Below are 13,920 nucleotides of genomic sequence, written 5' to 3' on the forward strand. Positions count from 1 at the left end.
ATCCATCATTTACCTCCTGAAAGAGATCCCAAAATGAAAACTCCCAGGAATATTATAGCCATATTTCAGAGCTCCCAGGTCAAGGTGAAAATATTATAAGCAGCCAGAAAGAAACAATTTAAAGTCCATATCACAAAAGATTTAGCAACATCCATGTTAAAGGAGTATAGGGTTTGTAATATGACATTCTAGAAGGCAAAGGAGCAAGGATTACAACCAAGAATAACCTACCAACCAAAACTGAGTATAATCATTCAGGGTGAAAAATGGACATTCAATGAAATAGAGGACTTTCAAGGATTCCTAATGAAAAGACCAGAGATGAACTGAAAATCTGACATTCAAACACAAGACTCAAGAGAAGCATAAAAAGGTTAACATGAAAGAGTAATCATAAGGGACTCAATAAAATTAAACTGTTTTCATTCCTGTATGGGACAATGATACATACAACCCTTAAGAACTTTATCACAGAGGGCATGTATAAAGTGATTATGTTGGGATGATCTAAAAAAAATTAAGGGGTGAGAAAGTAGGACACAGAAGGGGAAGGGGAAGGGAGAGGCAAAATGGGGAAATTTTCTCACATAAAAAAGGTAGCAAGGAAGAACCTTTATATAAATGTGAAAATAGGGGTGGGTGGCAGGCAATGCTTGAACTTCGTTCTCATTGGAATTGGTTCAAAGAGGGAAAACACACACACACACACACAGACTTGGGAATAGAAATCTATCCTACCCAATAGGGAAATAGGAGGGGAAGGAAATAAGAGATATTGAAGGAGGGATAACAAATGGGAGGGTGAATTAAGAGAGGCAGTGGTTAGAAGCAATAGAGAGAAAGAAAAACAGAAGAAAATGGAATGGAAGGAAATACACGGTTCATAATCAAAACTGTGAATGTGAATGGAATGAGCTAACCCATAAAATGGAAGCAGACAGAATGAATTAGACAACAGAATCCAACTATATGTGGTATACAAGAGACACACTTGAAATAGAAACACACACACAGAGTTAAAATAAAAGGTTGGAGCAGAGTCTAGTATGCTTCAGCTGAAGTAAAAAAAAAGGCAGGAGTAGCAATCATAATTTCAGACAAAGCAAAAGCAAAAACAGACCTAATTAAAAGAGATAAGCAAGGAAATCACATTTTCCTAAAAGGTACCATAGACAATGAAATAATATCACAAAATTTTAAGGGTAAGTTTTCTGACGAAGGCCTCATTTCTCAAATATGTTGGAAGCTGAGTCAAATTTATAAAAATAAGAGCCATTCCCCAACTGATAAATAGTCAAAGAGTATGAACAAGCAGTTTTCAGAAGAAATTAAAGCTATCTGTAGTTATACGAAAAAATACTCTAAATTACTGTTGATTAGAGAAAGGCAAATTAAAACAACTCCAAGGTACCACCTCACACATATCAGAAATGACAAATTCTGAAGAGATTAGGGAACATAGGTATATTAATAAACTGTGGGAGTAGTAGTAAACTCGTCCGATCATCCTGGAGAACAATTTGAAACTAGCCAAAGGCTAAGTTAAAAACTGTACATACCCTTTGACCCAGCAATACTACCATCAGGTAGTATCCCAAAGAGATTAAAGAAAAAGGAAAAAGACTCATATATACAAAAATATTTATAGCAGCTCTTTTTGTGATGGCAAAGAATTGGAAATTGAGGAAATGCTCATTAATTGGGGAATGACTGAACAAGTTGTGACATGATTGTGACAAAACACTATTGTGTTATAAGAAATGGTGAAGGGAGTGGTTTCAGAAAAAAACAAAACAAAAAAATATGGCATGACCTATATGAACTGATACAAAGTGACATGAGAGCCAGATCATTGTGCATAGTAATAGTACTGTACTGATGATTAACTGTGAAAGACTTGGCTACTCTCATCAATATAATGATCTGAGATAATTCTAAAGGACTCATAATAAAAAAAATGCTCTCCATTTCCAAAGACAAAATTGATGAACTCTGAGTACAAAGTCGAGTATATACTTCTTGCTTTAATTTGCTTTTTTTGGTAATATGACTAATATGGAAATATGTTTTGCATGATTTCACATCTCTAATTGATATCATATTGCTTGCCTTCTCAATGGGTAGGATAGAGATGTGAGGGAGAGAGGATTTGGAACTCAAAATTTAAAACAAAAGAAATGTTAAAATTAAATGATTTTTTTTAAAAGACAGAAGATGCAGTGACGGGGTACAGTGGATTTGGAGTCAGGAGTCCAATTCCTACCTTACACACATACCAATTGTGTGACCCTGGGCACATCACTTAACCTTTATCTTCCTCAGTTTCCTCATCGTAAAACAGCATCTACCTCACAGGGTTGTTTGTGAGGATCTAATGAGATAACCTAAGTAAAATGCTTTACAAACCTTGAGACACTAACTAGGGAAGTGCTAGCTGTTATTTTAAAATGAGGCTAAATGGAAAGTAATTTCATATGCATGTATTCATATATCCACTGTTCAAAAACATATAATTATAGGGGTCAGAGGTGAACTCCACCTTATCTTCTAGTCCAACCATAACATTCAAGTCCGAACCAGCAAAAGAGAGAAAGCACGGTGTAGTCAGAAGAATGTTGATCTTTGATCTCTGAAATTTTGAGTTCAAATCTCAGCTGATTCATTTGGAACAGCTGGGTAAAATGGCATCTCCTTATACTAGCTTCCTTACAGGGCTGGCAGGAAGAAAGTGCTCTTGAAAACCACCAAGAACTTTATAAATAGGAGCCGTTCTTAACGATGGTGATAGGTACTGTCAAACAAATTCGCCCTCAAAATTCTATGCATCTAGATCCAAATAAGGTTCTTATTCAGCCCTGGGTTGATGTCTGGGAGGGAGAGGGGCTGCTCTTAGAGAAGGACAATACCATTTTTAAAGGGAGTAGACCTGAGTCTAGGGCAGGTCCCTGGAGCATACCGGGAAGCAACAGAAAGCACAAGGTTGCCTGCCAGGTCATAGACAGGGACCTTACTTTGCCACTAACAAGATGGCGAGGAGAAGTCCCGCCCCACCTCATTTTTCCTAGTCCTGTTTTTTTCATCTGTAACAAAACATCTTTATTATGCATGAAAGTGCTAATTATGCATATACATTATTTTGCAATTGAATAATTTTTTCATTCAATAAACATTTATTATGTGCCTACTAGGTACAAGCCACTATACAGAATGCCACCAAACCCACTGCCCAAACTCTAAGTCTTCTGAGTTTAGGGCTCTTTCCCCTATGTTGGGATGATCAAATGAGTTATTACATAGAAAAATAATTCTGAAAAACATAAAGTAACAGGCCTAAGTATGAATGAAGGGTATTAACAAGGAGAAGAATGGTCACTGCCTCATTCTCTCAAGTCAGTCTTTCATGTTGATAAGATGAATGAATTAATGAATGAAAAAACATTTCTTTTTCATTGTTCAGTAATTGTTTACTATGTGCCAAGCTGGGATTTTAACAAATTCTAAATTTTAGGAAATAATATGTGAACTGTATTCTGCAAATACTCAAATGGAGGCATAGATCTTATCAATTCCTTTGTCTTTTCAGTGTCCTTCCATAAGTCAGTCACAGTAAGGGAGAGGGGCAGGGTCCAATATGCTGGGGATCCTCCTTGCTGTCTCTTGACAGTTGCCATGGCAACCTGTGAGTTGCATGTGGAGAAAAAACATGGAAAATTAACACCTATGTTGCTGACCATACTGGATTTTTCTTAAAGTTTCAAAATTATTTTATAAACAAAAAGTAGAAGCAGTGTCGTACAACAGGAAAAGCTCTGGGTTTGCAATTAAGAAGCCATGGGTTCAAATGTCTACCTCTGACCCTTATTAGCTGTGTGACCATGAAATAAATCATGTAATTTCTTTGTGCCTAAGGGAACTTCCAAGTAGTTTCCACATTGGTTCTTGCCTACTCTGCAGGAAATCACAGATCATTTGTATATCCCTATACAAAGAAACAATTTCTCAACTACACCATTATATGAATTATTATTTTAGAAAAAAAAGTTATGTAATTTTATAGGAATATCAACCTGCTTTTTTTAGTGGTGGGTGGTAGAATAATATTTCAATATTTCAACAGGAAATAAAAAAAACAAATACAAAGTATCTGTTCACAGAGTCATCTTTGAATGATTTAAGGCAGAAAAACAAAGCAGTATGCTACCATTCCAATACCATCATATTAGGATTCCCCATTGTGTCTGTGTTCATTTTTAATCAGTTGTGAAGAACAGAAGCCAACAATATCCCTGTAATCTATCTAGTATGCTGTTATATTGATGGGCCATAATGTAGGAGTATCCATCACCACACTGACATTAATTAGTCCCCCAACTGGTTATTGATCAGTCATTAAGTGTTCATTAAGGGGGAAAGGCAAGATATTACTTGGTATAGGCTGGGCTGCCCCCATGACAGATCTATTATAGGCTTTTTCTGTATGACTGTCATATCTGGGTTCAATAGGATGGCACCAGTCATCTTTTTTTTTTTTTAAAGCTCTCACTTTAGCAATTTCTAATTAGGCATATAAGCTACAGTTAATTACACTAGTTTTAATACTTCACCACAAGCATGACTGAGAGAGAGCTAATTTACCCTAAAGGGGAAAGAATATTATTTTACTTAGACTTTAATGAATCTGAGATTTCACTGCTGTGGTTATTCCTTTCAGTGGTACAGACCCTAATGTATTCATGTCTTCTCATCTTGTCTAACTCTTGCCTCTGTCCTCCCATAAATCCCTAAAAGGTTCACCCAGTGTGCTGGGGGCCTTTCTATATTAATATTCCATAGGTACCAGTGGAGCATTCAGCAACCCATGAAATCATAAAAATTACAGGGTTTATATTTGTAAGGATAGTATATTGCATTTGTTGCCTTTGATTTAGGCCAACAACTTGACCCTGATGTTAGCTTTATTTCCATGGGTCATCGGAAGCAGGGTTTGGAATTAAATTCTAGAATCATATGTTGTAAGGTATGCTAATCTTTATGTTTGAAGTTGCAGTGACTGTCTTTCTAAATGGTCCATCACTAGTCACTCACATAAGCCCTCAGTGCATCAGGCACTTCTCTAGGGGTTTGTGGTACAAAACACTTGCTATGCACATAGGTTAAAGGGAATTTCTTGATGAGACATGTTCCATACCAATGAAATTACAATATGGAACCAAAATAAATGGTTTAATACTTTTTGCAGAAATACTGAAAGGACTTGGTCAAGACTTTTTCTTTATCCCTATCACATGTTACCTTGTTTCATGTTTATTGTGTAGATGGCATATTTTTCCTCTCCAGTAGATTGAAAGCTCCTTCAGGATTATTTTTCATTTTCATATCTCTATCCCTTAGTGCAACAGTGTATACTTACTACTGTAAGTGCTTATTGAATTGGACCAAAGACTCCAGTTAGTTATGAGAGATGATCTCTATCATATCAACTTATAAAAAGTCCCTTTATTTTAGTATTTCTCTATTTTTTCAGTTCTAATACGGAATTACTACTACTCACACAGTATTTTACATTCCCTGGCTTTATTTCAATGAATAAATAATTTCTGGGAAGGCATGACTTCTTTCTTCCTAACTTGGTTTTTATTGCAGATATAGCAAAGACAATGCAGTAGTACTTTAAGAAGGAACAGGAGTTTTTAGAAATACCAATTAAACTGATTTAGAGTAAAAATGGTGAATCAGTTAATAGTTTTGAGATCAGAGCAAAATACTAAATAATCCTATATTTCATACCCTGCCTCTCACATTAGCCCTGTGACCTAGACCAAATCACTTAACCCCTTTGACTACCATTTTCTTCATCTCCAAAAAGCCCCACCATAATGTATATAAAGCACTCTACAATCTATAAGGCATTGTGCAAATAAATGGCAATTATCACCATTATCAATTATCACCGAATCTCAGATTCGGAAGGGACCTTGACCAATCTGAAAACCAACTTGAGGAGAAGTTATTTTCCTTCCCTTGGCTTCGATTTCCTCAATGGTCAAAAAGAGGGAACCAGACTAGGTGACCTCTACCATCCCTTCTAGTCCTAAATATGTTCATCCTCCAGACATCTTGAAAAAATGGCTTCACCTGCATCCTGCCCCTATAATAGCAAATGCAGGTTGGTTAGAAGAGCTTCCTAAGGCTCCGATGCCAAGTAGAGACAAGGAACTCAGACGTGGCTGGATGTAAAATCAGATGAACACAAACACATCTCCCTTCTTCATGCAGGCGTCTATCAATGCGAACCAGGGGAAGGAGATAGGGAAACAATTTGTCAGCCCAATGATGTCTAAATAGATTGCCTTTTCTAAACTTTTCCATGTGGAATGACTGAGATTTGGTATTGCAGCAAGTTTCTCATTTTGTGAGAGGTAGTAGTGGTGGGGAGATGGTATTGTATCTCATTTCCATAGCTGCTGTTCCAGGTTTGGCATTTTGTGACGAATGTTCACTCATATTCCTTTAAAGCCCATCTGCAAGGACAGAGACTGCAGCTTTAATATGTATGTACCTGTGTATATTTACATGTATAAAATTCTCTTCCCCCTCCCAACACTTAGGAAATGGGTGTGTGTGTGTGTGTGTGTGTGTGTGTGTGTGTGTGTATGTATGAGTGTGTGTTAAATCAAGTCACTGAAGCTCAGGGAAAATCTGTCCTGAGGAAGTGGAAAGTACCTTGGGTTCTTTCAAAATCATTTTTTTTCAGCCTTGCCTCAGGCAAGTTTCTTCCGTACAACCGTACGGCATTATCTATCTTGTGGCTTTGGGGAGGCCCATGGAGCAGTGGCTTTAGCAATGGAAGTCTGGATTTTTCGAGGAAGGTTTTGAGATGATAAATGATTTCTCTCCAGCTCTTAAAAACAACCGGCTCCTTGATGTCAGCATTCCAAAGAGATAGGGGCTTCAAAGGCATGTCGGGGCAGGGGAGAATATCTGATTACAGCTGGCAATGCTGTCTTCAAACTTCCTCCTCCACAAAGGGTTTAGCAATCTAATGGCCTACCCTGAAACTCTTTCCAGCTCCCATTCGCAGATGTCATGGGAATCAATAGAGAAGTCCAGGAAGAAGAAAGCAGAGGCGAATGGGAAATGTTGTGTATACTTAGCTCTAATAAGCAGTTTCTGAATGCGGAGCCAAACAGGTGGTGTTGACACACACAACAAGAAAGTTAAATGGGAGGTTACTGCCCAGTTCTAGAGAAGATTCAGAAAGAAACACTTCCTAATCCTAAAACTGCTCTTAGAAAGTGCTTTGGCTTTGATTTAAAACAACAAAAGAACAGAAACCCCAAAACAAACAAAACAAAACAGAAAAACACCACCACCCAACCCTTACCCTCCCCCGCCCCAAATAACAGCTTGGAAATTTCAGGATGTAAAACTTAAATCAGACTGTAGAGTGTACAGGATATAGTAAATGTACACACACACACACATTTTCTGTCTCTAACAACATTCTCCCTAATTAATAAAGTGAGTTTGGATTGTAATATTACTATAGTCAATAAGCAAAACCTGCTTAGAAGAGAATGCCATAAAATTTCACTGCATGGGAAAAAGTCAATTATACCAACAATATTTGGGTCATATTAGAATGGGGTTGTTATTCTGAGGTGTGCGAACTTCTCCTCCCCCTCTAATATTGTGAGAAGTGTATTTTGGGGGGGGGGAGTGAAGAAAAAAAGGAAAAAAAAGAAATTTACACAATAACTTTATTATATATTTAAAAGGAATAGCAAGTTGTACATAATAGATTTGCAGTTTCATGTACAAACATCTTTTTTTTATGATGCTATGTTATGGAAATACTTGTTTTATTCCATAAATAAAAATAAAATAAATTTTCAAAATAAAACAAACATAATAGATTTTTTGTAATCCTATCTACATATTTTATTTTATATAGTTAAAAATGCTATTCTGAGGAGTCCATAGCCAAAGGGGTCCATGACACCAAAAAGGTTAAGAATCCCTGCTGCATTAGAGACTATCTTTATTTCCAGGCATTATTACACTTAGCACATTACCTCATAAATCCATAAAGTCTCCAAGAACAAAGAGATCATATAAAAAGGTGGAGGAGATAGAGGAAGACTATTATCTCGTATGCTCAGAGTCAATCTGCCCATCTACAAGAAGCAGATTCTAACCCAGCTTCCCTAACCCTGAATTCAATATTCCAGCATTTCATGTTTTTTTTCTTCTCCTTTCAGCACAAATTGTACCAGTGATACCCTATGACAGATCTATTTCATGGGAACAAAGAACTATTATGACATTTCCATTTTAAACGCAAGGCAGACCAAACATCAGCTCTTTGCTGCTTCGGGATTATGAGTGTCATCCAAAGGTTTCTTCCCCCTGGACACGACTGACCCCTGGTCTTGCCAGAGCAATGCCACTGAGTTATGGTATAATTTCTCTCTTGAGGTTGACGTGCTGTACAGAATATCTAATCCGAACCTCATCACAACTCACATTATTCTCTCATTCCCAAACTGAGGCACAAAGGTGAATTGGCTTCAAAGAGGTCAAGCAGCTTCCAATAACCTCACCAAGAATGCTTTCACCTTACTTGACTATTTCTGGCCACAGTCGTTGGGAGCCCTGGCTTCTTGGGTTCAAGTCTGCAAACATAATCACTAAATCTCAGGTTCCATTTGCACTCCAAGTCTACAATAAATTTCCAGTGTCAAAAATGGCACAAATAGAGCTCTCCTTCTGAGATCCCTGTAATCAAACTTCTTTTTTGGCTTTGTTCTTTTGATGAAATAATGACTAATTGCATAACACTCTGATTTACAAAGTGCTTCCTAAATAACCCTGCTGGGGGTAGGTAGTATGAGCATTATGGCCATTTCACAGATGGAGAGGTTAGAATTCAGAAGGCTTTGTGTTAATTAATTTGCCAATGCTACCCTAGCTAGCGAGTGGTGGATCTAACCTAGGTCTTCTGATTGCATGTTCATTGTTTTGCTCCATCTTCTTGCCCTCTTAGCTTAAGAGAATACTCGAATGATTGCTGGTGCATAAAGTTCTAAAGTCCAACATGCTAAGGATTCAGTTTTCTTTTAAAAAATTGCAAAATGATTTTTTTTTTTAAAACCAAGGGGCTGGGGGGAGGTACGAAGAATTTCAAAGAATGTGTTCAGGGAAGACAATAATAACGATAGTGATGTTATTAATAACTGTGCTCTCCTGACTGGGGATCCACTCCCTGGACCACCATTTCAGGAAGGACTCCAGCTTTGCTTTACTTCACTCCCATCACTCTTTGGAATCCTTCTCCTCCTGCCTGCTGCCTTGCCTCTGCAAAGGTACCATCCCCTCAACTCCATCCCTCCTCCTCATTACCCCCTCTCTTTCCGGTTCCTTTGGTGTGTTATCTCTCCCCATTAGAATATAAGCTCTTTGAGAGCAGGGACTATCTTTTTTCCCTGTATCTATTCCCAACACCAGTGCTCTATCTATTGGATAGCTGTAATGTATATAGCGGGGCAGCAGTGGGTAGACAGCACTGGGCTTGGAGTCAGAAAACCCAAGTTCAAATACAACCTCAGAAACTTCCTAGCTGTGTGACCTTGGGCCAGTCACTTAACCCCTCTTTGCAATTGGAGAAGGAAATGGCAAACCGCTCCAGTATCTTTGTCAAGAAAACCTCACGGACCGAGGTCCATGGGGTCATGAAGTGTTGGACATGACTGAAATGACCAAATGACAACAATGTATACGGTGCTTTAATATCTGCAAAGTTCTTTATTTATATCACCTTACTTGACCCTCACAAAAACCTTGTGAGTGGCTGTGATTATTTTTCAGATGAGGACACCGGGGCTCAGACAGGATAAATGACTTGCCCAGGGTAACACAGCTACTAAAAATATCTGAGAGAGGTTCCAAATCCAGATCTTCCTTGTGCTAATTAAGCAGTCTATCCATGGTACCATAATTCAGGGAAAGCAAAACTACTTATATCTTATTTTGTTTTCTCTGTCAAGGAGAATAACCTTCAGATTGGGAAGGACATAAAAACACTGATTAGCAAGGAGCTGAGGCCTGATAGAAGTGAGGTGATGGTAAGGCCTCCGAGGAGCTCAAACCACTAAGTCCAGACTAACCATACGACTAGAGGCTATGAGTACTGAGATAACAGGGGCGCCTGAAAATCTTGGGGCTGGGGGGGCAGGGAGGTGAAATGTGGCTGAAATGAAAAGGGCCAACATTGTCTTGGTTTTCAAATGGGTCCTGGTGGGGAGGGGAAAGGATGAATTGGCAAACTATGAGCCAACTAGCCTGACTTGACTCCTGGCAGATTTCTAGAACATATTATAAGAAAGATGGTGTATGAGCATTTAGAGAGAAAATCCAGGATTATTGGTTACTAAAAGCAAACATAGCTTCATCAAGAACAGGCCCTGCCAGACTAAGTTCATTACCTTTTGCAATGTGCATTACTAGACTAGGATGTTAGGAGAAGGTTATGGATGTAGTATACTTGGATTTCAGAAAAGCATTTGGAAAAAGCCCTGCATGTAATCCTTGTAGACAATACAGTGAGATGTTGATGAGATGAAAGTACAGTGGGTGGGTTCAAAAATGGCTGAAGGACAAGACCCAAAGAGTACTCATTAATGGATCAATGCCATTCTGGAGGGAAATGCATAGCGTGATGCTCCAGGAATCTGTGTTATTAGCATTTTTATCAATGTCTTGGATGTGGGCAAAAATGGTATTTTTTGAACTTGTAAATGACACGGATGTGGGAGGGACAGCTGACATGATGGATGACTGAATCAGGATCCAAAAAAGATAACAAAAGTTTAGAATGATGGGCCAAATATAATTGGACATAGCTGACTTCAGATAAATGTCAAGACCTACACTTGGGTTTAAGAAAAACAACAACAACCCTATAGTTAGGGAAGAAAGATGTGGACAGAAATGGGTTTATGTAAAAAAAAAAGATCTAGAGAGCTCAACAGTGTGACTTGGCAGCCAAAAAGCTCACACACCATCTTAGGCTCCACTAATAGAGGCCAGTATTCAGGATGAGGGGCATGGTTTTCTTATTGTCCTCTATCCAAGCTAGACCACATGCGCCACATATGTAGTGTAGTGTTTAGCCTTGGTCACCACATTTTCAGGGTGACAGTGACCAACTGCAAAAGAGGTGATTAGGGGTGATCATAATGGTGAGAGGACTGGATGATGAATTATATTAGGATTAGTTGAAGGAACTGAAGATATTTAAAGTAAAGAAGAGTAGATTTATGGAAGCTAGGTGGGAGAGTTGGTAGAGTCTGGAGTCAGGAAGAACTGAGGTCGAATCCAGACATTTACTAGCTGCAAGACCCTGAGAAGTCAGTTAACCTATCTGTCTCCATAACAGCACCTACCTTCCAGCATTATTGTTAAGATAAAATGAGACAGCATGTGTAAAGTAACTTTGCAAACCTTCAGCCACTTTATGTTGTGGCTGTTGAGTCATTTCACTCGTGCTAACTCTGCCTGACCCCATTTGAAATTTTCTTGGGAAAGATTCTGGAGTGATTTGCTGTTTCCTTCTCCAGCTCATTTTACAGATGAGGAAACTGAGGCAAACAGGGTTAAGTGACTTGCCCAAAGTCACACAGCTACTAAGTATCTGAGGCTGGATTTGAACTCAGGAAGGTAAGTCTTCCTGACTCCAGGCATAGTACTCTATCCACTGTGCCACCAAGCTGCCCCAAGGCTATACTAAAAAATATACACATATATATGTTAGCTATTATTATCAGTTACTAATTTTGACAGAACTTTCTCCAAGTATTTGAAAGGCTGTCACATGGAAGAGGGATTAGACTTAATCCACTTGGCCCTGAAGGTAGAATTCTAAATACTGTGTACAAGTTTTTTGAAAAGCACATTTAATCTTAATATACGGAAAAACTTCTCCCAACTAAAGCAGTATAAAAGTATAAATGGTCTACCTTAGGAAGAAGTGGTTTCCAGATCACCAGAAGTTTTAAGTGAAGTCTGGACATCTACTTGAGTAGTCTATAGAAGGGATTGCTGGATATATGACATGTGGTGTCCCTAGAAAGCCTAGGAGCACCCACTTCAGTGAGATCACAACTGTATCACAAAGCAAAGGAAATATAAGTAACAAAGCATAAGGGAAAATATCACAATTCCCTCTTCTGCAAATATTAAGCAGGGATTTTAGCTACTTCACTTATTTATGTTCAGCCATTTAAAATTCTCATCACACAATTAAAGTTTAAAAATGAAGGATTCAGGAAATTGCTGAGATCTTAGGTAATCAGAAATAAGTAAACCATAGAAATAAAGTCATACAGTATTAATTAGCCAACTTTCAACTTCATTACTTCTGATTAGGAATAAATATGACTTTCTAAAGCAGGCAGGACCATAACAAATAATGTTTTTAATGGTCTTCATCATGATACCATAAGAAGCTAATTTCTCCTAAGGATGAACACACAAGTAAGAATTCCGAAAAATGCTTATTTTTAAGTACAAGTATATTATGCTTTAAGCAAATCTTTTAAATGGAAATCCAGATCTGCATAACAGTATGGATAGGAGTGGTTCAAGAGTGACTGACTGCTCATTTTACCATAGCCTTCTTTGTTTTACAAAAAATTTGATCCCGGGATTCCTTTAATGGGCAAATGCACTTAATTCATCAAAATAATCCCATTTTCAGAAATTTTATTTACCCGAAAAATTTCCTAGGAATTTCAGCATTTAGTAAGGAGTATTTATATTTCAATTATATGTCAATCCAGACAGGTTTACCTAGAAAGAATAATCCTAAATAATTTTTGGCCTACACAAAAATAACTGATTTTATATTCCATAGTTATCTCTTTTAAAATAAAATTGATAAAAATCAAGAAGGATATTTACAGGTTTGTGAAGGGAGAGATTACTAAGATGGTGAAGAGACCTGAAACTATTTCTTAAGGATCAATGGATCAATTGGAAATGGTTGACCTGGAAATCAGAAGACAGTCCTTACAAGAGAGAACACATGAAAGATGAACCAGATTCATTTTGTGTGGCTCCAGAGAAAACTATGAAATTACAAGGACACAGCTTTAATTTAAAGGAAGAACTTCCTGACAATTAAAACTGTTCAAAACCATCATTTTTAATATGCCAAGCTCTTTGACACTGAAGTGTTCAAGTTAACAGCCAGATGGGCACTTGTCAGTTATATGCAATCAGCATGCTGGAACTCGAACCAGTCAAGGGTTCCTCAAATTTAACCAGTCGATCAATCAACAAGCATTTATTAAGCACCTACAATGTACCAAATAGGGCTAGGCATTAGGAATATGAAGACCAAAAAAAAAAAAATCCCTGGTTTCAAGAGGTTTATATTCCATTGGTTGATAGATGTACACACATAAATATGCAAAGAATACATTCAAAATAAATACAAAGTTATTTAGAGAAGGTAGGCAGTAGCTTTTAAGGGCTTCAAGTAGAAGATGGCAGTTGACTTGTGTATTGAAGGGAGGGTAAGTGTGATACATTTCAGATTTAGGGGACAAGTAAAGGCTGAGGAAGAGGGAGGAATTGAGGATAACACTGAAGTTACAGACCTAGGAAAATCTATGATTCCAAAAAGAGTTTGAACTGAGTGCTAATATAGGAGAAAATCTTCGAAATTTAAAATTGATACTGCTCTTCAAAATGACATGGGTATGAAGTTTATTTTGCATTCCAAATTTCTCTTTATAGATTTTTGCTTATGTTTGAATGAAGTATTTTTAATTAAAATTTTAATTTCCTTACATATAGTACCCTGAATAAAACTGAAGTACTGGCTTCCACCTTCTATGCAAAATTACTAAAGGGAGA

At 37.6% G+C, this 13,920-nt stretch overlaps 1 protein-coding gene across 1 annotated transcript in view; it reads right to left on the minus strand.

Moving 5' to 3' along the window:
* Positions 1-13,920, minus strand: part of SRGAP1 (SLIT-ROBO Rho GTPase activating protein 1) — a 189,778-nt gene that overhangs the window by 125,385 nt on the left and 50,473 nt on the right. The gene's annotated exons all lie outside the window — the stretch shown is intronic.

This window comes from Trichosurus vulpecula, chromosome 5 (assembly GCF_011100635.1).
Source record: "Trichosurus vulpecula isolate mTriVul1 chromosome 5, mTriVul1.pri, whole genome shotgun sequence".
NCBI classification, from domain to species: Eukaryota; Metazoa; Chordata; class Mammalia; order Diprotodontia; family Phalangeridae; genus Trichosurus; species Trichosurus vulpecula.